The sequence below is a fragment of the Oncorhynchus mykiss genome, chromosome 8, assembly GCF_057628025.1.
Source record: "Oncorhynchus mykiss isolate SJ-2025 chromosome 8, ASM5762802v1, whole genome shotgun sequence".
Taxonomy (NCBI): domain Eukaryota; kingdom Metazoa; phylum Chordata; class Actinopteri; order Salmoniformes; family Salmonidae; genus Oncorhynchus; species Oncorhynchus mykiss.
The window spans coordinates 36,457,683-36,483,577 of NC_143029.1; the positions used below are offsets into that span (position 1 = coordinate 36,457,683).

The window sequence follows — 25,895 nt, forward strand, 5'->3', positions numbered from 1 at the left end:
ACTTCATCCAATGACACAGCTGTGCTCTCTTTGAAGCAAAGGCATGAAACTGCATGAAATTACTACAAAAGAGGGAAGCTGAGTCTTTAGAGTGAGTCTTTAGAGCGTGTGTGTGTGTGTGTGTGTGTGTGTGTGTGTGTGTGTGTGTGTGTGTGTGTGTGTGTGTGTGTGTGTGAAGTGTGTGTGTGTGTGACTTTATCCCACTCTGCTGTGCAGAGGACTTGGACTTACCGATGCATGTGTAAAGCAAGGCATGAACCCACAGCCACAGAGCAGTGTGTTCAAATTTACTTCGCAGCTATTTGCCAAAGGCCAAAGCAATTGGTTATTAGAGCAGTGCTGTAAATGCAGCGCTTTTATTGCCATGGCTGTCTGGTGTGAAGGGATGGATGGGGATGGGACGGCCATGCCACAAATCATGTCAGGTTCCCTGTTGCTCCAGACCTCCAGACCAGAGTACACTGTCATCTGCCTTGTTACTGTAGATCGATGCTGTAATTCAGACCTAATGTCCCTAGTTGATGATGCCACTATTTCAGGGGAAGTTGCCACTAGATGCTAATCCTCCCCTTCTCCCCACCATAATGTATTGTGCTCTATAACGTGTTTATAAACTAATGTTATAAGTTGCTCCGTCTCCACGTCACTGTGCAACCTATGAATCTCGGCTGCTCTATAGACTTAACTCTTAGCTGCGCTAAATGTTTTGCATATAGATTGCCTTGCTGTATGTATACCACTGGTATAGTGATGTAGGGTTAGGGTCTTTTTGGAGGGGCTCCAAACCTCCAGCCTCTCTCTCCCTCTCTCTCTGGCTGTCTCTCTCTCAGCTATATGCAGTAGCAGAATCCACAGGACTGAGAGTATCCAGCTCCACAGTCCTAATTAAAGCTAATTTAACCTGTATGTGTGTGAGTGTGCGCCTGTGTGTGTGCGCACACTTCTCTCCTTGTGGGTGTGTGTGTGTGTGTGTGTGTGTGTGTGTGTGTGTGTGTGTGTGTGTGTAGGATTAAAGGCAACATCCTACAGTGCTATGGAAAACAGGAGGATGCTGAAATATGGATGTGCATTGTGAATGCTTCCTTTGTTGTGAAGGCAATGACAAATGGCAAAACAAAATGGTGGATTTTTATGTACAGAAACGTTATGTGGCATAAAATTGTAATCCTTTTGGTAATGGCAGTAATCTTTTGGGCTTGTTACACACAGTAAGCTCTATTGTTTTAAGAAACAAAATACATAATCACTTTATTCGTTTTCCTGCAGGATCAGGAAGCATATTTCTGGTGCATTATTTTTCTCAGCCTGGTCACTAGAAATAGCCGTTGATTAAGGATGTTTGAATAGACAGTACCAGTCAAAAGTTTGGACACACCTACTCAATTCAAGGGTTTTTCTTTCTTTTTTACTATTTTCTACATTGTAGAATAATAGTGAAGACATCGAAACTATGAAATAACACATATGGAATCATGTAGTAACCAAAAAAGTGTAAATCAAATAAAAATATATTTATATTTTAGATTCTTCAATGTAGCCACCTTTTGCCTTGATGATAGCTTTGCACACTCTTGGCATTCTCTCAACCTGCTTCACCTGGAATGCTTTTCCAACAGTCTTGAAGGAGTTCCCACATATGCTGAGCACTTGTTGGCTGCTTTTCCTTCACTCTGTGGTCCAACTCATCCCAAACCATCTCAATTCGGTTGAGGTCGGGTGATTGTGGAGGCCAGGTCATCTGATGCAGAACTCCATCACTCTCCTTCTTGGTCAAATAGCCCTTACACAGCCTGGAGGTGTGTTGGGTCATTGTCCTGTTGAAAAACAAATGATAGTCCCACTAAGCACAAACCAGATGGGATGGTGTATCGCTGCAGAATCCTCCTCCATGCTTCACGGCGGGAACCACACATGCGGAGATCATCCATTCACCTACTCTGCGTCTCCCATAGACACGGCGGTTGGAACATAAATCTAAAATTTGAACTCATCAGACCAAAGGACATATTTCCACCGGTTTAATGTCCATTGCTCGTGTTTCTTGGCTCAAGCATGTGTCTAATTCTTATTGGTGTCCTTTAGTGGTGGTTTCTTTGCAGAAGTTAAACCATGAATGCCTGATTCACACAGTCTCCCGTGAACAGTTGATGTTGAGATGTGTCTGTTACTTGAACGCTGTCAAGCGCTTATTTGAGCTGAACTCTGTGGTGTAGTTAACTCTAACGATCTTATCCTCTGCAGCAGAGATAACTCTGGGTCTTCCTTTCCTGTGGCAGTCCTCATAAGAGCCAGTTTGATAATAGCGCTTGATGGTTTTTGTGACTGCACTTGAAGAAACTTTGAAAGTTCTTGAAATGTTCCAGATTGACTGACCTTCATGTCTTAAAGTAATGATAGACTGTCATTTCTCTTTGTTCTTTGCTTATTTGAGCTGTTCTTGCCATAATATGGGAGGAAAGAAACTCCACAAATGAACTTTTAACAAGGCACACCTGTTAATTGAAATGCATTCCAGGTGACTACCTCATGAAGCTGGTTGAGAGAATTCCAAGAGTGTGCAAAGCTGTCATCAAGGCAAAGGGTGGCTACTTTGAAGTATCTCAACTATAAAATATATTTTGATTTGTTTAACACTTGTTTGGTTACTACATGATTCCACATGTGTCATAGTTTTGATGTCTTCACTATTAATTCTACAATGTAGCAAATAGTCAAAATCAAGAAAAACCCTTGAATGAATAGGCGTGTCCAAACGTTTGACTGGTACTCTATGCCTTCCTTGGCACATCCCATGTTCTACCCTCTTCAAGAGGTCTTTAAGATTGTACAACCCAACATATCGAGCGGTAGGAAATGTTGTCTACCAAAACTCTACTGTTCTACAAACGTTAGCACCGGCAAATGAGTCTAACACAGTGGTGTAGTGGTGTCAACAAAAACCATGACTGGCAAGAAGAGTGAATTCGATCTGCACTCAGATCTCCCAATAGTCATATCTATTGCCATGGATAACCCCTGAGGAACACTTCCATTCCTGTTTGCAATCCCCCAATAACCTATTTGAAACCCCAAAGCATTATATGATCTGGGTTCAAATACTATTTGAAATCATTTCACACACTTTAGCTGGGCTTGATTGAGCTTGCCTGGCGCAGTGGAACCAATAGAACATTTGCAAAGCTGCAAAACCCACCCATCTGGCACTTCAGTCTGACTGAACCAAACACCAAAAGAATGGAAAGATTTCAAATAGAATTTGAACCCGGATCTGCAGTTCATTATGAAAAAGGCATTCTGTGTGTGTGTGTTGTAATATGCGGTGTTATGAATGATTCCACTGTGGATAGGCGAGGCCTACTTCTCTGTTCTCCTATTATCCCTGCGAGCCACCTCATTTCCCCTTTCCTGATATATGTGTCACCACGTACTGCTTTGTAATTTACCATCTGCATAAGTGGACCGACCGCATTTGTGTGAGTGTGTGTGTCTGTTTGTGTGTGTGTGTCTGTGCGTGCGTGCCTACGTGTGCGTGTCTGTTTTGTAAATAGGTAATGGTTCCTAGAAGTGATGATTACTGTGGCTGTTATGGTTAACAACCAAGCAAGGTTGTTATGGGTGCTAGTGCTCTTGTCTCGTCAGTCTCCAATGTGTGTGTGTGTGTGTGTGTGTGTGTGTGTGTGTGTGTGTGTGTGTGTGTATTTATGTGTGTAAGCGATGTAGGCCAAGCGCTGTGAGCAGAATGCGAGTTGACGAGCGTCTCCTCAGGCAACCTAGCCAAGCAGATGGGGAAGGCTATACAGTATGTCATTAAGTTACGGTGTAAATAGCAGGATGCACTGGGTAACAAACAGAAAGATGGAGAGATGGAGAAGGTGGAGGAGAGGAGAGAAGAAGGGAAATAGAAAGAGAGTGGGAGAGGGCAAGCAGGAGAGAGCAGAAGCCTGGCGTTGCTAATTTGCCCAAAGTGAGACTGTGTAGCCTGTCTGGACACACACACACACACACACACAGACACACACACAGACACACACACAGACACACACACACACACACACACACACACACACACCTCTAATCCTGCTCCGCTTCCTTATCACAGCCATCAGTGGGGTGAAGTCATGTGTACCGGTATGAGTCTGTATGAGTCTTTTTTCAGCCAGATCAGATCTGCTGATGAGCGCTTCTCTACTGGACATCCAGGATGAACTCACTCACTATCAGCCCATGGCCACACACCCACTGATCACCTATTGAATATCAGACATTGATGTTTAAAAAAACGATGGGTGTTTCTTTTGTATGCCCTTTCAGATTTCTGTATGATATTCCTGATGCATGTTTAAAATAACTCTTATTACTATTGCTCTACCAACGACCCCCTGCGAGCCCCTGTGAGCCATGATGGGAAAACTCGGTGAAATCAGGCCGGCAGATGTACAGCTACATATACTATAGCTGATGCCTGAATACTGGCCAAGTGGAAATAGAGGCAGAGAGAGGATGAACACCACTAGGGAGGGATGAGGAGATGGAATAGGGAGAGATGGAGGGAGAGACTGATAAATGTTTCATAAGTATGGCTACTGTAGTTGTATATATCATCTCTGGTGTGGGTTATTGTGCAATGACTCACATTGTACTACTGTGTCATTGGATAACGTGTGTGTGTGTGTGTGTGTGTGTGTGTGTGTGCACATGTATAGGTCAAACACAAAAGTAACCCTTTAGGGAACAACCGTTATTCAAGGGACCTTTTAACATGGTGACCTTTTGGTCAGCTGGCTAAGGTCATTGGGGCGGCAGGGTAGCCTAGTGGTTAGAGCGTTGGACTAGTAACCGGAAGGTTGCAAGTTCATACCCCCGAGCTGACAAGGTACAAATCTGTCGTTCTGCCCTTGAACAGGCAGTTAACCCACTGTTCCTAGGCCGTCATTGAAAATAAGAATTTGTTCTTAACTGACTTGCCTAGTTAAATAAAGGTAAAATAAATAAAATAAATTACCTACCACCTCTGGGTGGTAACCTGTGAGTGTGTGTTAAGGATTTATACCCAGATAAGACCAAACCGAATACCTACATCCCAGCCCACCGCGCAGAAATAGCACTCTGTCATCAGTCACAACGACGTTGTGGTCAGGGACCTTGGTGAGAAGTAACGGATTGATGCCCTGTCAAGACCATGCCAGCCGTGTCATAAATATCTGCTAGCGACTGCCAATTGCTGTGTCACTGTTAGGCCTTCACTATGGCCCAGCCCTGGGAGTTTATTTTTAATTTTTTACCTCAGCTCCGTTATGAAGAGGTTCTCCTTTCCTGTCTTTCATTGGTTACTCTGATCCATGTCTGAAGCTGTCTGTCTTTCATTGGTTACTCTGATCCATGTCTGATCCATGTCTGAAGCTGTCTGTCTTTCTCTATCCATCTCTATCCCCATCTCGATGGAACAGTAGTGGAGAGGGTAGCAAGTTTTAAGTTCCTCGGCATACACATCACAGACAAACTGAATTGGTCCACTCACACAGACAGCATTGTGAAGAAGGCGCAGCAGCGCCTCTTCAACCTCAGGAGGCTGAAGAAATTTGGCTTGTCACCAAAAGCACTCACAAACTTCTACAGATGCACAATCGAGAGCATCCTGGCGGGCTGTATCACCGCCTGGTACGGCAACTGCTCCGCCCTCAACCGTAAGGCTCTCCAGAGGGTGGTGAGGTCTGCACAACGCATCACCGGGGTCAAACTACCTGCCCTCCAGGACACCTACACCACCCGATGTCACAGGAAGGCCATAAAGATCATCAAGGACATCAACCACCCGAGCCACTGCCTGTTCACCCCGCTATCATCCAGAAGGCGAGGTCAGTACAGGTGCATCAAAGCTGGGACCGAGAGACTGAAATACAGCTTCTATCTCAAGGCCATCAGACTGTTAAACAGCCACCACTAACATTGAGTGGCTGCTGCCAACACACTGACACTGACTCAACTCCAGCCACTTTAATAATGGGAATTGATGGGAAATGATGTAAATATATCACTAGCCACTTTAAACAATGCTACCTTATATAATGTTACTTACCCTACATTATTCATCTCATATGCATACGTATATACTGTACTCTATATCATCGACTGTATCCTTATGTAATACATGTATCACTAGCCACTTTAAACTATGCCACTTTGTTTACATACTCATCTCATTTGTACATACTGTACTCGATACCATCTACTGTATCTTGCCTATGCTGCTCTGTACCATCACTCATTCATATATCCTTATGTACATATTCTTTATCCCCTTACACTGTGTACAAGACAGTAGTTTTGGAATCGTTAGTTAGATTACTTGTTGGTTATTACTGCATTGTCGGAACTAGAAGCACAAGCATTTCGCTACACTCGCATTAACATCTGCTAACCATGTGTATGTGACAAATAAAATTTGATTTGATTTGATTTCTATCCTTCTCTCTCTCAGTGTAGGCAGATAACCAAGTAAAATGCTGCTTTAAGTTATGCAATGCCTCAGGGGCTTAAAACCATAAAAGCACACACACACACACGCGCGCACACACACGGTCATTATTAATGCCCATTAAACACACCTTGCCCCAGCCGTTTTCAGCTGAAGAACAATTGGGCACACAACACAACCTATTAGAAGTCTGACAGGCAGTGGCTACACAACGTATAGAAAGCCAAAGGGATCATAACATTGATACGTAGCTACATACAACTATTTGCTGTACAAGTAAATGTTTTTGTATATACTTTACATCTCACTATTGAGATGTAGATACACAAAACCCTATGAATACATTTTATATTTCAGGCCCTGTATCCAACCAAACAAGGCAGGGGTGGATCCAGTGATCAATTATGTATGTTTGGGGTTGATGTGGGAGCCTGAAGGACTTCAAAGGCCCAATGCAGCCATTTTTATGTCAATATCAAATCATTTCTGGGTAATAATTAAGTACCTTATTGTAATAGATTTCCATTAAAATGGGCAAAAAATAACTTTTTATCCAGAATTTTGCTGTGGGGAGGGGAAAACTAAAAACTAGAGCTGTGTTCGAATACCCATACTAACATACTGTATACGACATACTTAATGAGAATATACTACATACTATATAATATTAGTATACTGTAAACAAACGGTGTCCTTTCAGTTGAGCCTAGCTAGACATTTTACAACTTCGGGTGTCCGTTTGTACATTGAGCGTTTCACTTCAGGAGCGTTCAGAGCGCACACGGGACCCTCTGGTGGAGAGGTAGGGTTGATCCGAACATTCTGACCTCACAACGGCAGTCAAGCACTCGAGCTAACTGTCTAGCTACTTCAAATCAAATCAAATTTTATTTGTCACATACACATGGTTAGCAGATGTTAATGCGAGTGTAGCGAAATGCTTGTGCTTCTAGTTCCGACAATGCAGTAATAACCAACAAGTAATCTAGCTAACAATTCCAAAACGACTACCTTATAGACACAAGTGTAAGGGGATAAAGAATATGTACATAAAGATATATGAATGAGTGATGGTACAGAGCGGCATAGGCAAGATACAGTAGATGGTATTGAGTGCAGTATATACATATGAGATGAGTATGTAAACAAAGTGGCATAGTTAAAGTGGCTAGTGATACATATATTACATAAAGATACAGTAGATGATATAGAGTACAGTATATACATATACATATGAGATGAATAATGTAGGGTATGTAAACATTATATTAGGTAGCATTGTTTTAAAGTGGCTAGTGATATATTTTACATCATTTCCCATCAATTCCCATTATTAAAGTGGCTGGAGTTGAGTCAGTGTGTTGGCAGCAGCCACTCAATGTTAGTGGTGGCTGTTTAACAGTCTGATGGCCTTGAGATAGAAGCTGTTTTTCAGTCTCTCGGTCCCAGCTTTGATGCACCTGTACTGACCTCGCCTTCTGGATGATAGCGGGGTGAACAGGCAGTGGCTCGGGTGGTTGTTGTCCTTGATGATCTTTATGGCCTTCCTGTGACATCGGGTGGTGTAGGTGTCCTGGAGGGCAGGTAGTTTGCCCCAGGTGATGCGTTGTGCAGACCTCACTACCCTCTGGAGAGCCTTACGGTTGTGGGCGGAGCAGTTGCCGTACCAGGCGGTGATACAGCCTGACAGGATGCTCTCGATTGTGCATCTGTAGAAGTTTGTGAGTGCTTTTGGTGACAAGCCGAATTTCTTCAGCCTCCTGAGGTTGAAGAGGCGCTGCTGCGCCTTCTTCACGATGCTGTCTGTGTGGGTGGACCAATTCAGTTTGTCTGTGATGTGTACGCCGAGGAACTTAAAACTTACTACCCTCTCCACTACTGTTCCATCGATGTGGATAGGGGGGTGTTCCCTCTGCTGTTTCCTGAAGTCCACAATCATCTCCTTAGTTTTGTTGACGTTGAGTGTGAGGTTATTTTCCTGACACCACACTCCGAGGGCCCTCACCTCCTCCCTGTAGGCCGTCTCGTCGTTGTTGGTAATCAAGCCTACCACTGTTGTGTCGTCCGCAAACTTGATGATTGAGTTGGAGGCGTGCGTGGCCACGCAGTCATGGGTGAACAGGGAGTACAGGAGAGGGCTCAGAACGCACCCTTGTGGGGCCCCAGTGTTGAGGATCAGCGGGGTGGAAATGTTGTTGCCTACCCTCACCACCTGGGGGAGGCCCGTCAGGAAGTCCAGTACCCAGTTGCACAGGGCGGGGTCGAGACCCAGGGTCTCGAGCTTGATGACGAGCTTGGAGGGTACTATGGTGTTGAATGCCGAGCTGTAGTCGATGAACAGCATTCTCACATAGGTATTCCTCTTGTCCAGATGGGTTAGGGCAGTGTGCAGTGTGGTTGAGATTGCATCGTCTGTGGACCTATTTGGGCGGTAAGCAAATTGGAGTGGGTCTAGGGTGTCAGGTAGGGTGGAGGTGATATGGTCCTTGACTAGTCTCTCAAAGCACTTCATGATGACGGAAGTGAGTGCTACGGGGCGGTAGTCGTTTAGCTCAGTTACCTTAGCTTTCTTGGGAACAGGAACAATGGTGGCCCTCTTGAAGCATGTGGGAACAACAGACTGGGATAGGGATTGATTGAATATGTCCGTAAACACACCAGCCAGCTGGTCTGCGCATGCTCTGAGGGCGCGGCTGGGGATGCCGTCTGGGCCTGCAGCCTTGCGAGGGTTGACACGTTTAAATGTTTTCCTCACATCGGCTGCAGTGAAGGAGAGTCTGCATGTTTTAGTTGCGGGCCGTGTCAGTGGCACTGTATTGTCCTCAAAGCGGGCAAAAAAGTAATTTAGTCTGCCTGGGAGCAAAACATCCTGGTCCGTGACGGGGCTGGTTTTCTTTTTGTGATCCATGATTGACTGTAGACCCTGCCACATACCTCTTGTGTCTGAGCCGTTGGTATTCGGTTTGGTCTTATCTGAGTATAAATCCTTAACACACACTCACAGGTTACCACCCAGAGGTGGTAGGTAATGACCTTAGCCAGCTGACCAAAAGGTCACCATGTTAAAAGGTCCCTTGAATAACGGTTGTTCCCTAAAGTTGTTCCAGACACATAATGAGAGAACACCTCACTCTGACCATTTTACTCACCCTAGCAGAGCTGGTTAGGCTGTTTTCATGTTATCCAGAGCGTTGGTGACTGTAACTGTGCTGCTGCCAACAATTTAATGATGCTTTTTGACAGACGTTTACTGACACCGGCCATATTCAACGGGTGTTGAGCGTTCGTAAATTCATTAGTTATTCTGCGCAACTGGTACACAGATATGAGCTCTGAAATCGGAATAGATAGCCAGAGCGAATTTACGAAAGTACATGAATGTCCATTGAGAACTCACAACAACTGTACCACTTAGCTAAGAATGACGGGAATAATCAAGTCAATAAACGTTTGGTAGTTAGTTAGATGGCATATAGTTAATATACTGGCAAGTTTGATGTTTAACATATCGGTACATACCAGCCAACATAGCGTGCAAGGTAACTTGTTTTAAAAGTCATTACTTTATTACGTTGCTTAACGTTTTCTTAACATTTGCCATAATTAGTTAAGGCAATGAATTTATATCCGCTCTCGTTGGACTTTGGCTGCATATTATTGACTTTAAATCTGAAAACAATGTGAAGCCACGCCCATTTCCTGAAGAATTGCAATATGGGAGTATATTCGAACACAGCTTAGCTGTTATTCATGGTTGCACCTCCGTCACTCGGTTGCGTCGTTGCTATTGTTATCAACGTTCTACAGGCGCCGCAGCCATATTGATGCTCAAAAGTAGAACGGGGGCTAATGACTTTGAACCGGGGCTAATGACTGTGTCTTCTAAATTACACTATAGGGGCTTGGGAATACTATGCCATTGATACAGTAGGTCATATTTATTAGGAAACAACTTTGCAACAACATGTTGTCAAATTTACTTTAGCAAAGTTAGTCAAAAATAGCTAGCAATGCAAATGTTAGCTAGCTAAAATCTGGAGGTCTTCCCTCAATCTTAGCTAGCTAAAATAGCTAGCAATGCAAATGTTAGCTAGCTAAAATCTGGAGGTCTTCCCTCAGTCTTAGCTAGCTAACATTATACTGCAGCCACAGTAATGCACTTTTTAGATCAACCCTTCATCAGCTTTCAATGAGGATGCATTGAGTAGAATGCTCAGTTGGGCATCAGTCCTAAAACAAACGTTCAAAACAATATTGTGACGCAACTTGCGACCCATGAATTGGCAGAGAGGTTTGGAACGTTCTTTCTTATTGGTATATTAACCACTTTGCAGCATGGTGATTTCACCATGGAAAGCTGAAACCATGCAAACCTGCTGATTAGAAGGTCCTGTGTAAATTGTATTTTTAAACATGCAACTATCAGGAAATAATACTGATCAAATGTTGTCACACTTTTAAGGTGTTAAGTTTCATCAGCTGTTGTACACTGGGCTTTTAACATGTTCCTCTCATCTAGATAATGGGGGAGAAAGCCTGCTTTCATAGGACATATGAGGAACCAGGTTGCTTCTGGCCCACTGTAAAAAAAAAAAAAAAAATGTATTTTTAATGATAACTTACTGGAAGCCAGTTAACTGTAAGTTATTGTAAAAAAGGTACAGTATGTTACCGTAAATATAGTAAGTTACTATAAAGGACAGACAGACAGGCTCATCTGTTTGTTTGTGTGTGTGCATGTGTGGGCGCGCACACGTTTTTGTGTGTGCAAGCGTGTGTGTGCATGTGTGTGTAAATGCTTTTAAGCAGAGCCTCATCTACAGCAGTGAGTGGAGAAGTGGTGGAGCATAACAGAGAGAAACACATTTACAGCCTCTCTGTGCTACATGTAGAATTGGGCTCTGTGATTAGTGGTTTGTTAGTGATGCTGCAAGTGGCTGTTAAATGGTTAATGTGCCAAGCTAATGGAGCAGGAGAGTGAGTTTGATCAACGTTCAAGGAACATTACAAAGATACAGTATTCAAGTATTCAACTTATATTGTCAATATAACTGTTTATACTGCCGTATGTGTGTGTGTGTGTGTGTGTGTGTGTGTGTGTGTGTGTGTGTGTCAGCATCCCACTGGGCACACACTGGTTGAATCAACGCTGTTTCCACTTCATTTCAATTTAAATGACGTTTCAATGAAATGACGTGGAACAGACGTTGAATTAATGTCTGTGCCCAGTGGGATGTGTGTATCTCTCCCATAGCATGGTATGGAAAACTCTTGGAATGTGGTTGTTAATGGTTCATTAGCCATCAATAACAGACTGTTAAAAACAGACATTTTAACTCTCCACACTCCTCTTCCCAGGCCACAGGCTTGGCCTTTACAGTCCAGAGACAAACTCAACACTCAGACTCTTTATGTCTGTCCCCACCCGTCATCCCTTCAGTGTGTGTGAGGTGAGCCTGTGTGTGTGCATTTCTATGTGTTGTCTGTGTACAGATGTTAGCCTTGAGGCGATGTAAAAAAATACCATATGGGTAGGTTTTCTTAAAGGAGTCTTGGTTCGAGATGAAATGAGATGAAATGAGTGAAGCGTGATGATGATATCTCTATACTTAGAAAATCACTGGCACTGAATAGATCTGGATACAGTCACCTCATATATCCTCAACACATGAGAAAGGCTTGGAGAGTGTCATACACTGAACTGGAGCATGCAGCTATACAACACATGGATCATATATCCAAATATATGACATTCATATAATATATAACTTATAGCCAGTATTAGACATCTATTCACCTCACCTACAGTTGAAGTCGTAAGTTTACATACACTTAGGTTGGAGTCATTAAAACTTGTTTTTCAACCACTCCACAAATTTGTTGTTAATAAACTATAGTTTTGGCAAGTCGGTTAGGACATCTACTTTGTGCATGACACAAGTCATTTTTCCAACAATTGTTTACAGACAGATTATTTCACTTATAATTCACTGTATCACAATTCCAGTGGGTCAGAAGTTTACATACTCTAGGTTGACTGTGCCTTTAAACAGCTTGGAAAATTCCAGAAAATGATGTCATGGCTTTAGAAGCTTCTGATAGGCTAATTGACATAATTTGAGTCAATTGGAAGTGTACCTGTGGATGTATTTCAAGGCCTACCTTCAAACTCAGTGCTTCTTTGCTTGACATCATGGGGAAATCAAAAGAAATCAGCCAAGACCTCAGAAAAAAATGGTAGACTTCCACAATTCTGGTTCATCCCTGGGAGCAATTTCCAAATGCTTGAAGGTACCACGTTCATCTGTACAAACAATAGTACGCAAGTATAAACACCATGGGACCACGCAGCCGTCATACCGCTCAGGAAGGAGACACTTTCTGTCTCCTAGAGATGAATGTACTTTGCTGCGAAAAGTGAAAATCAATCCCAGAACAACAGCAAAGGACCTTGTGAAGATGCTGGAGAAAACATGTACAAAAGTATCTATATCCACAGTAAAACGAGTCCTATATCGACATAACCTGAAAGGCTGCTCAGCAAGGATGAAGCCACTGCTCCAAAATTGCCATAAAAAAGCCAGACTACAGTTTGCAACTGCACATGGGGACAAAGATCGTACTTTTTGGAGAAATGTCCTCTGGTCTGATGAAACAAAAATAGAACTATTTGGCCATAATGACCATCATTATGTTTGGAGAAAAAAGGGGGAGGCTTGCAAGCCGAAGAACACCATCCCAACCGTGGAGCACGAGGGTGGCAGCATCATATTTTTGGGCTGCTTTGCTGCAGAAGGGACTGGTGCACTTCAAATAGATGGCATCATGGGGATGGAAAATTATGTGGATATATTGAAGCAACATCTCAAGACATCAGTCTTGGGCGCAAATGGGTTTTCCAAATGGACAATGACCCCAAGCATACTTCCAAAGTTGTGGCAAAATGGCTTAAGGACAACAAAGTCAAGGTATTAGTGTGGCCATCACAAAGCCCTGACCTCAATCCTATAGAAAATGTGTGGGCAGACCTGAAAAAGCATGTGCGAGCAAGGAGGCCTACAAAGCTGAGTCAGTTACACCAGCTCTGTCAGGAGGAATGGGCCAAAATTCACCCAACTTATTGTGGGAAGCTTGTGGAAGGCTACCCGAAATGTTTGACCCAAGTTAAACCATTTAAAGGCAATGCTACCAAATACCAATTGAGTGTATGTAAACTTCTGACCCACTGGGAATGTGATGAAATAAATAAAAGCTGAAATAAATAATTCGCTCTACTATTATTCTGACATTTCACATTCTTAAAATAAAGCGGTGATCCTAACTGACCTAAGACAGTACATTTTTACTAGGATTAAATGTCAGGAATTGTGAAAAATTGAGTTTAAATGTATTTGGCTACGGTGTATGTAAACTTACGACTTCAACTGTAGGTGCACATAATCTGTGTGTCTTGTGAGATCAGAATAATCTCTGTTTGTGTTTCTTATTCATTCTAACCAAAACTATTACTGTATACTTCATGGCGTCAGATAGTCCGCTAGTTCATACGGTGGGGAGCCAGTTCTGAAGGACCATTCTGTCTCTCCTCCTCTCCTTCCAATCCCAAGTAAAAGGAATAGTCAATCATATGATACATGTTATGTATATATAGTTCAGCCCACGGCAGCAGCAGCTGAAGTGGGTTTTTTTACAGTTTGTAAGTGATGCAATATTGCACCTACACAGCAGGGTTTCAGGTAGAGAAGCACAGTACTGTACAGTATGTATGTAATATGACAACCATGGTGAGATATTACTGTCGAGACAAAATGTGTAAGGTGCAAGTGAATCACATTTTTAACCCCTTACTATACCTCTACAACGAGCAAGCTCAGAATTGTGAAGGTTCTGAGTGAGGATTTCACCATACTTTGAAAGCAGGCAGAATTCTCAGGAATGGGATCGGTAAAATAATGGGTTGATCCATGGATAAATGGTGTTGCATAAAAGCTCTGAATGAAACCATTACAATCTATAAAAAAAAAAATGCTGACCCGGTTTGGGTCATTTCTAAAAAACGGGGTTATTTTGACCCAGCGCTGTTAGGTTACGTGAATGAGATACTTGAATTACCCAGAAAGGTGGTTATTTTGTCCCAGCAGTGGGTTGCTTTTTACTCTTTTGCTGGGTTATTGTTCTTCATGTATTTTTGATCAATCTGTGGGTTATCTTACTTTATTGCTGGGTAACCGTCATTTCAATTTTTATTGCTCGTCTCTACTATAGACTCTGCTGTTTTTATAGGCGTACAAATACCTCTAACGACAACAATCAATGTTATAACGTTACTACAGTACGAAATTATTGACATATGGCCAATCATGACGAATTGTAAATATATATGTGTACTTTTTTTATAAAAACAACAGGACACATTGTCTTCTGATCCAGAACCTGCCCATTCATGATGGTGAATGCCAGGGAGTAGAGGCGATTGTCCCCTGGTCAGAACGAAGGGTTCGGTTCTCTTTTTCTTTTGGTCGCTTGGCGGAGACAGTCCCAACACCTCTTTGTAACGAAAGAAGGTGTTGTCACTGAAAAAAACTGTTAGCTGCAACTGTGTTAAAATCGGTTAAAACGTTGTGCAGTAAAAGTGTATATTTTGCATTTGTGAAATTATTTTGATGAGATATGAAAGGGCTTTATGTTTCTAGAACCATATCGCTATTTAGAATCGATGTAGGTTTAGATGTATGTTTTGCCTGCCAGACCCAGTCTAATTCTGAAGAGGTCCTTCGATCTCAAATAGTAACGGTAGGCTCCTTAAGAGTACATCTGCCAAACAACCCAGCATTTTTTAAAGAGTGTATGGTCATGTGACCTAAACACACACACGCACACACGCCTATGTACACACACGCACTCAAACACGTACACACATGCGCGCATACACACAGACACACACATTTCTACGCTGTCCTGAGGGTTGTACAGATCTCATTAAGATAACCCTGCTGATCTCTATGTAGCTGACAGATTCCCCTCTGAGTTGGTCTATTCAATGGTGGGATATGGATAGTACCAGAACAGATACAGAGATTATTTCACTGATAATATAGGACGTTTTTTCCTGATCTGATAATGTAGAAATGATGCTCTGATCTGATAATGTAGGAAGGTTCTTTCTGTCTTGATCATGTAGGAAGGTTATTTCTGTCTTGATCATGTATGAAGGTTCTTTCTGTTCTGATCATGTTGGAAGGTTCTTTCTGTCTTGATCATGTAGGAAGGTTCTTTCTGTCTTGATCATGTAGGAAGGTTTTTTCTGTCCTGATCATGTTGGAAGGTTCTTTCTGTCTTGATCATGTATGAAGGTTCTTTCTGTCTTGATCATGTAGGAAGGTTCTTTTTTTCTTGATCATGTATGAAGGTTCTTTCTGTCCTGATCATGTAGGAAGGTTCTTTCTGTCTTGATCATGTAGGAAGGTTTTTTTCTGTCCTGATGATGTTGGAAGGTTCTTTCTGTCTTGATCATGTTGGAAGGTTCTTTCTGTCTTGATCATTTAGGAATATTTCTCTGTCCTGATCATGTAGGAAGATTTCTCTGTCCTGATCATGTAGGAAGGTTTCTCTGCCTTGATAATGTAGGCATGTTTCTCTGTCCTGATAATGTAGGAAGGTTTCTCTGTCCTGATAATTTCAAGATTTCTCAGTCCTGATAATGTAGGCATGTTTCTCTGTCCTGATAATGCAGGCAGGTTTCTCTGTCCTGATAATGTAGGCATGTTTCCCTGTCCTGATAGTGTAGGAATGTTTCTTGAAGTCTTTCTTAGTCTGGCTATTTGTCCTCAGAGATCATGTTGAATGCCTGTGGTATGGAATATTATGGAGAACATTTTAGGGTAGAGATAACATCAATACCACAAACACATAGTAAATGACATTTATGGGAAAATTGCCAGTGCCACTATTGCGACAGTATAATTTTCCACATGTAATATAATGTATCTAAGGATGCTTAAGATACAGTTTATAGTTCATAGAATAGTTATCATACCCAGCACACCCCTAACTACAGTAACTACAGTGTGTTCCCTCTATTTAGGACCCAGTTGTCGCCTCAGCCTTTGCGCAGATATGCAGTGTGTGTGGGTGTGTGTGTGTGACAGTCCCCTCCCACAGTGGCATGTGTATTATTAGCCCAGGGGACTGGGAACGGGTGTGGCTGCCATACAAGCCACACTGGTTCCTGTTCTCCCTCCACCCCCCCCCCCCCCCCAATGGTGGGTTAGAAGATGAGATCTCATGTTGAATGTGAGGCCGGACGTAGTGTGTGTGTGTCTGTGCACGGCACACACTCTGATCCGGTCAGGGAGAGGACACAAGACACAGGAGGCACACACACACACTGACACTGACACTCAGCAGCAGCGATGGCACCAGAAGATCTAAAAGAGGATCTAGAGCAGAAAGCCTGAAGGGAGGATGGATGTGAAGATTGTGAGTGTTTGGTTAGGACCGTCAGGGTGAATATCATAGGGAAAGGAAAAAGGACGTGTCCTGGCTTAGGCTGTCTGGCTGTGCCCTGCCCTGGGCTTTTCTGGGGCTGCTGGCGTCGGCAGTTTTCCAGTATGTCCTGTCGATATCTATAGTATCGTCTCTGACTGGGACTGAGCTGGGACAAACACACACTACAGGACAGGACAGGGTAGCTCGCTAGCTGGATAACACCTAGTACTTCAACTGCGAATCGTCCTGAATACCCAATGCCATCCATCACTCTGGATTATGTTTTATCTTCCTAAATCTCTTTATTAGGTTTAAAGAAGAATATATTTGGTAATCATACGTCCGGCAGTATGTGTACAGTAGAATATTAATAATACTGGAGAATAAACAGGACACAGACAGACACATTGACTGCAGTTGAAGTGTGCTGGTCTGGATGATGAATACTTGGACTGTACAGGTTCTCATGATGTAGGACTATTACCGCCTTGTGGAATTCGAACATTTCTATTGGTCGAGAGGAACTGTGACTGGGTTACCAGGTAAGATCTGTTACCAGGATAAGTTTCTCTCTAACTGTCAGACCTTTCTTTTTAACTATGACAAATGAAACGTGAAGCACAAGATAAATGTGACATTCATGAGTTTTAAAACTTGGACATACTCTGTTGCTGAATTCTGATCCTGGATCAGAACGTGGCTGTTTGGGATCACGTTCCTGGAAGAATACACCTCTAGCTTAACATGAATTTTGGACCAAATAAAAAAATCTTGAGGGAATCCAATCCTGATAAAACAAAGCAAACAACAATTTCACAACAGAGAGAACGTAAGACCAACTGAAGAACAAGAGCATAAAAACAGTACTCATTGGGTTGGTACAGTCAATAAAAAATGTCAAGCTGGCCAACCAATGTGGTGATGTAGCAGCAGACTGTACCTTAACAGGTGAGGCTGTCAGGCCACAGATCGGATGCCTTGACGGCTCTGTAGATTTGAACATGGTCTTAGCAACATCCTAGTTGTGGGTTTAGTTTAGGATCTCTTTTAGGGCAATCGCTCAGTGTAGATTGTGGGCCACATTTGAACTCACAGGCCTTTATAAGAAATACTGCTTGTAAATGAAGATGACAGGGACCAAAAATGGAGCATAATATTTTGGTGTTTAAGAAATGCCTTTTGGATTGTAATGAAAATGCCTGGGGTGGAGGGAGAAAGGGGGAAAATCTCTACATTTGTAACCTCGTTTCCGGGCTCAAATTGCTGGCGCGTAAGAGCATGGTAACACTGTGGCTCAAAGTTCCACTTGAAACTGGTGTGGTTAAAATCTAGGCAAGAGAGGAAGCAAGCCTGCTATACAGCTTTATTAGATGAAAAATTGCGAAAATCGGCAATTAATATACATGTTCTATCACAGGGATCATATTGTTTTTGGAGAGCCCGGTTGATTTGGAATTCAGGCATATAAAGTTTATATGTGAAAACGGTTTCTTAGATGCATACTTTCCAATTTCCCAAACCCACTTCCTTGTTAAGCCCATTACGTTGAACGTTGAAATCCACAAAGAGGGGGAGGTGCTAGACAGCGATGGACTGAGAGATCAGCCAACTAAAAACCCTGGCTGTTTGCGCCTGTCATGGACTGCAATTCAAGTCCCATTCTGAGGCGCTCTGAAACTAGACATCTCGCCAGAGAGAGAGAGAGCCCGCTGGTGGGTGGGATTACTACACCGAATAAAAATATAAACGCAACATGTAAAGTGTTGGTCCCATATTTCATGAGCTGAAATAAAAGATGCCTTAAATGTGTCATGCGCACAAAAATCGTATTTCTCAAAATGTTTGGAACATATTTCTTTACATGCCTCTGAGTGAACATTTCTCTTTTGCCAAGATAATCCATCCACCTGACAGGTGTGGCATATCAAGAAGCTGATTAAACAGCATGATCATTACACACGTGTGCTGGGGACAATAAAAGCCCAATCTAAAATGTGCAGTTTTGTCACACAACACAATGCCACAGATGTTTTTAGGGAGCGTGCTATTGACATGCTGACTGCATGAATGTCCACCAGAGACAGAGAATTGAATGTTCATTTCTCTACCATAAGCCACCTCCAACGTCGTTTTAGAGAATTTGGCAGTACGTCCAACCGGCCTCACAACCGCAGACCATGTGTATGGCGTTGTGTCGGCAAGCGGTTTGCTGAGTGCCCCATGGTGGCGGCGGGGTTATGAAATCGGCAGGCCTAAGCTACGGACAACAAACATAATTGCATTTTATTGATGGCAATTTGAATGCACAAAAACACAGCGACGAGATCCTGAGGACAATTATGAGGCCCATTTTTTTTAAAGGTATCTGTGACCAACAGATGCATATTTGTATTCCCAGTCATGTGAAATCCATAGATTAGGGCCTAATGAATTTATTTCAATTGACTGATTTCCTCATATGAACTGTAACTCAGTCAAATCAGTGAAATTGTTGCATTTTGCCTAAATAGGGACTGCGGCTCTTAATCACACAAAAACATGTACATATTTGTGCTATACAGTGCATTCAGAAAGTCTTCAGACACCTTTACTTCTCTCACATGTTGTTATGTTACAGCTTTATTCTTAAATGGATTCAATTGTTTTTTCCCTCATCAATCGACACATAATATGCCATAATGAGAGAAAAAACTGCTTTTTGGAAAGATAATAAAAATCCATTTACATATGTATTCAGACCCTTTACTCAGTACTTTGTTGAAGCGCCTTTGGCAGCGATTACAGCATTGAGACTTCTTGGGTATGACGTTAAAATCTTGGCACACTTGTATTTGGGGAGTTTCTCCCATTTTTCTCTGCAGATCCTCTCAAGCTCTGTCAGGTTGGATGGGGAGCGTTGCTGCACAGCTATTTTCACGTCTCTCCAGAGATGTTCGACCGGGTTCAAGTCTGGGCTCTGGCTGGGCTACCCAAGGACATTCAGGGACTTGTCCCGAATTCACTCCTGGGTTGTCTTGGCTGTGTGTTTAGGGTCGTTGTCCTGTTGGAAGGTGAACCTTTGCACCAGTCTGAGGTCCTGAGTGCTCTGGAGCAGGTTTTCATATACTTTGCTCCGTTCATCTTTCCCTCGATCCTGACTAGTCTCCCAGTCCCTGCCTTTGAAAAACATCCTCACAGCATGATTCTGCAAGCACCAAGCTTCATTGTAGGGATGGTGCCAGGTTTCCTCCAGACGTGACGGTTGGCATTCAGGCCAAAGAGTTCAATTTTGTTTTCTTCAAACCAGAGAATCATGGTCTGAGGGTCTTTTAGGTGCCTTTTGGCAAACTCCAAGCGGGCTATAATGTGCCTTTTACTGAGGAGTGGCTTCCGTCTCGCCACTCTACCATAAAGGCTTGATTGGTGGAGTACTGCAGAGATGGTTGTGCTTTGTGAAGGTTCTCCCATCTCCACAGAGGAACTCTGGAGCTCTATCAGAGCGACCATCGGGTTGTTGGTCACCTCCTTGTCCAAGGCCCTTCTCCTCCGATTGATCAGTTGGCTGGGCGGCCAGCTCTAGGAAGAGTCTTGGTGGTTCCAAACTTCTTCCATTTAAGAATGATGGAGGCCACTGTATTCTTGGGGACCTTCAATTCTGCAGAAATGTCTTGGTATCCTTCCCCAGATCTGTGCCTAGACACAATCCTGTCTCAGAGCTCTACAGAGAATTCCTTCAACATCATGGCTTGGTTTTTGCTCTGACATGCACTGTCAATTTTGGGACCTTATATAGACAGGTGAGTGGCATTCCAAATCGTGTCCAATCAATGGATTTACCACAGGTGGACTCCAATCAAGTTGTAGAAACATCTCAAGGATGATCAATGGAAACAGGATGCACCTGAGCTCAATTTCAAGTCTCATAGCAAAGGATATTTTTATTTTTAATACATTTGCACACAAAAAAATAAAAACATTTGCTTTGGCAGTATGGGGTATTGTGTGTAGATTGATGAGGAATCTTTTTCAATCTAACAATTTTCGAATAAGGCTGTAACGTAACAAAAGGTGGAAAAAGTCAAGGGGTCTGAATACTTTCCGAATGCACTGTATGTGTATAAAAATATATTCTGTGTTTAACAAAAATCTGTACAAGCATAAAATAACTGTACAAGCATAAAATAAAATAAAATGTATTTTGCATACAATATATATGTAGCTCAGCATTGGTATTATTTATTTTCGACAGTCTTTTCTGCTCATCTTTATCGAGGGATCCAATAATTCCAGAACCCACTGTACATGCTTTCTCATACACGCAGAGACACACACACACACGTGCAAAAGTGTGTGTGTCGTGGCTGGGTTTTGGGAGCAGGGAAACGCCTGCCATGGCTCAGATGGCGACAGATGGCTTGAGACAAATCAGCCTGGGAGTCAAGAACCCTGCCCCTCTTAGTCTGTGTGGAGGGCGATCTGCCATGCTGGGGAATGTGTGTATGTGTGTGTGTGTGCGCGTGTGTGTGGGTGTAACGTTGTTGTATATGTTTGTGTAGGTTGGCACTTACGTTGAACTGGGTTATGCAAGGCTCTCATAACTCCTTTTTTACCAGTTCTGGTGAGAAACATGGCTAAGATACGACCACGGTTTATCTGTGGCGCAGAGCTCACTTTTACACGGGAGGTCAGCTATGAAGGTGAGCACACACATGCGCACTTGTGTTTGCAACACCTACCCATGCATTGTTTCGGAACAATCACATGTACATTCCATCGTCTTGGCATTAACCAGGCTACTGTTTCTCATCCAGTGACATTGTACCTCTTTGCTGTAATAACCTTATTCTCCATGAAGTGCTTTATAATCTGCTCATAAATTATAGCTCGGTGGTTGCTGGTCTGGCTGCCAAGACAATCCGTGCATTACGTAGTCCCGTAAGGTTTTCCCATACAGGGAAATTCTCAGAGGGCTCCTCGCTTAAATACTGTTCACTCGAAACGATGCAACTGCACTTCTACTTCATCTACTGTTAGTACTCAAGCCAGACGTGCACGGTGAATGCCATTCCCCTTTTAAAAGCCTGCCCGAAATGAGTGAGCATGTGTGTGCGCGTGCGTGCGTATGTGTGTGTGTGTGTGTGTGTGTGGGGGGCCTAGACGAGCAGTCCAGCAGTCTGTGCCAGTATTCCTCTTTCTCTTACAATCAGGCCTTAAACCCTGCTAACCTCTATAATCCCATTCCCAAATCTCACACACACACTGCCCCTTGGCTCGCATCTCTCTGCCTGCTCCTAATCCCGATGCAATCCCCCTAAATGTGCTGCTGGGGTTGAGGTTCTCTGTCTGTGTATAGCATCAGTCTTCTCCAGCCCTGGTCCTGAATAGAAACAAAGAGTGTGCAGGCTTTTTGTTCCAGTCTGGCACTAACACATCTGATTCAACTAATCCTCAAACCCTTGATTAGTTAAATAAGGTGTGTCAGTGCTGGGCTGGAGCAAAAGCCTGCACACCCTTCTGGGCCCACTCCCCCAGGTCTAGTTAAGGCAGCTAGCCAGTGTTTGTCCCTGATATCCAGAGATAGTGTTTTAGTTTTCTGCTTGTTGACGTAATTCACTCAGCTCTATTTTTAGTACGGATGTAATAGATGTAGAGTGGATGAATGCTGCCGTTTCACTTTCCAAAGGACACACTGGTGGTTAGGGATAAGAATAGTAAAATGTCAGACGGCTTCGGCCAATCAGTAGAGGTGGTACTGGCACTCAGCCAATGAGGAAAAGCCTTGTTGACAGGTCCGCAGTGCGTAAGGAGGTGATTGGCAGGTCAAATATGGATACGGAGCAGAGGGAGATGGAGTCAGAGAATGCAGGAATGTGCGTGTTAGCTGGTTATTCTGGGGAAGACGTGAAAGGCATGCTAGTTATGCGTGTGTGTCCCTGCCACTCCATCTCCCTCCCTCCCTCTGGTGTTGGTGAAGCTACTCTGAAAATGTGGTTTACCAAGCTACCAATGACTTCACACTGGAAGAAGTTAAGCTACTGTAACAACTCCGCGGATCAGTGTGTCACATGCGTGGTAGCGCAAAACCAAGAGTCAGACAAGGCAATGAAGTTCTCAAACAGGGATTTAGTTAACTCAACATATTTGACAGGTAGGGGAATCTTCAGGTACCCAAATGAGTGTTCATTCAAGTGTAAAACCTTAAAATCAAGTACTGGCCCTTTCACAGCGATAACTAAACTGAAATAGCTGGGGAAGATCATATTTAACTTCAAGACAGAGAAAACTTCTAGGGTGCTGGCTGGTCCAACAATTATGACGGAGCTTCAGCGGGTCCTCCTCCCAGCTCTTTCTCCCTCTTCTTTGGTACTATGGCAGTCCCCATACAAGATAGGTGCCTGCCGCCACCTACTGTATTGGCTTTGCGTCAACCAACTATTCTGTAGTATGAATTCATTACAATTTGAAATCAATTATAATAATTGCCCTACCAACTAACCCTGCACCCATTACAACCTCACCACTATTCCACTACTTTGGCCCTATCAGATACTACTCCAGACCAGTAGCCTGGGAGGACGGGACACTATCGTTCAAAACATCTTGTAATTATTCTGCTGTAATATTCCGTACACCCAAGTACAGCATGTACAAAAATATGTGGACACCCCTTCAAATTAGTGAATTCAGCTATTTCAGTCACACCAGTTGCTGACAGGTGTATAAAAATCGAGCACACAGCCATGCAATCTCCATGGACAAACATTGGCAGTAGAATGTCCTTACTGAAGGGCTCAGTGACTTTCAACGTGGCACCGCCATAGGATGCCACCTTTTCAACAAGTCAGTTCGTCAAATGTCTGTCCTGCTAGCGCTGCCCCTAACAACTGTAAGTGCGGTTATTGTGAAGTGGAAACGTCTTGTAGCAACAGCTCATCTGCAAAGTTTTGTGGCCTAAAAGCTCAAAAGCGCGTAAAAATCATCTTTCCTCAGTTGCAACAATCACTACCAAGTTCCAAACTGCCTCTGGAAGCAATGTCAGCACAAGAACTGATAGACAGGAGTTTTGTGAAATGGGTTTCCGTAGCCGAGCAGCCGCACACAAGCCTCAGATCACCATGCACAATGCCAAGCGTCGGCTGGAGTGGTGTAAAGCTCTCCGCGATTGGACTCTGGAGCAGTGGAAACTCGTTTTCTGGAGTGAAGAATCACGCTTCACCATCTGGCAGGCCGACAGACAAATCTGGGTTTGGCGGATGCAAGGAGAACGCTACCTGCCCCAATGCATAGTAGCAACTGCAAAGTTTGGTAGAGCTCAGTGTGAAAGAATGTGACTGGCCTGCACAGAGTCCTGACCTCAACTGCATCGAACACCTTCGGGATGAATTGGAACGCCGACTGCGAGCCAGGCCCAGTCGCCCAACATCAGTGCCCTCACTAATGCTCTTGTGGCTGAATGGAAGCAATGTTGCAACATCTAGTGGAAAGCCTTCCCAGAAGAGCGGAGGCTGTTTATAGCAGCAAAGGGGGGGGGGGGGGGGGGGGGACAAACTCCATATTAATACCCATGGTTTTTGGAATGAGATGTTAGACAAGCAGGTGTCCACATACTTTTGGTCAGGTAGTGTACATCTCTGCAGCTGCCGCGACAACATCTATCCTTATCCTCTGTGATTTAGATTCCATTCCTGCTGTACAAATTGACAACCATGCCCCCCCCCAAAAAAAAAACTTACTGAAGGACATGTTATTACTATCACTCTATTGGCCTCGGTTTACTCACCGATGCTACACATTCCTATGTCTCATCTGCTCCTGCACGCGTCTCACATCTAGGATTCACACTCTGACACACTGCTGCCACATGACCATAAGCTTGACACCTAAAACACCGTACTGGGGTCGGGTCTAAGGTTCTCAGAGGATAACAGACATATCCTAACTCGACTTTATCTGGTAAAGACCCTGCGTCACCGGGTCTGAGCCGCACCAAACAGCGGGCTTCACAGACAACTGGAATCTTCAGCTTCAGTTGATCCTCCTCAACGCCACTCGAGTTACCACTATTTACGATGGCTCCCTACTCCGGAGAGGAAAGCAAGTCACAGTTCTTGTCCTCAGTCGTGTGGTGCGAAGTGCCTGCTCCCTCTGGACGGCAGAAACGGGAAAAAGAAAAAAAAAATCGACACGAGTCACTTTCACCGACCCAAACTCTTCTCCAACCAACTTGACACCACATATTGATCGGCCTGAAGGCAAGGATCCATTCTCTCAAAAAAATCTCACTCCCACTGAGCCAGTATCATCATGTTCATCATGAGGACGAAGTTCAAACTGCTTCACCACACCTGCCACCGCAGTTAATTCATCCTCATCCTCACTCTCATCACTTTTAGTTTCCTTCTGTAGCTCTTCTAAAAGTTATGTGTGATCCACCACTCCGTATTCACTCAAAACATGTTCCACTTTTCTCATTTTTTTCCTGTCTGCCATCTTCTTTATGAGATCTTCCAGAATATTTGCGCATTCCCCCATTCCATATTTACTTATAATATGCTCCACTTTTTTTCCTGTCCTCCTTCTTACCCCCTACCTCAAGGCCACCCACAATCGGTCACCCACAATCGGTCACCCACTAGCGGCCACCCACTAGCGGCCACCCACTAACGGCCACCCACTAGCGGCCACCCACTAGCGGCCACCCACTGGCCTCATTGACCTCTCTCCCCCTTGTGCATGCCACTGCATGGTACATATACTGCTGCTGCAGCCCTAATTGCAGCCAGGTGTCTAAGGTGTGCAGCTGCAGTCAATTAAGTCTCTGTGAATATTTGCCACACCTTGTACTGAATCATTTAGCCACCAGTTGGGGCCAAAAGCGGGTCTTACCCAGCCCTACTTAGTAAAAAATGTGCATATGTAAATCTGAATTGTCATGGACAACAAATTGGAAGAA

The 25,895-nt window shown here is 43.6% G+C and overlaps 1 protein-coding gene across 4 annotated transcripts in view; it reads left to right on the plus strand.

Annotated features, from left to right (window-relative positions):
• LOC110529869 (serine/threonine-protein kinase PAK 5) overlaps positions 1–25,895 on the plus strand; it is a 113,353-nt gene that overhangs the window by 18,964 nt on the left and 68,494 nt on the right. Inside the window, exon 1 of one of the 4 annotated variants that reach the window (XM_036985402.2) lies at positions 16,760–17,505. The exons of 2 other annotated variants lie outside the window; for them this stretch is intronic. The gene's annotated coding sequence lies outside the window, so the exon portion shown is untranslated. Of the gene's footprint in view, positions 1–16,759; positions 17,506–25,895 lie in introns of those variants that run through there. One more of the 4 variants, XM_021612501.3, reaches the window with a different exon arrangement.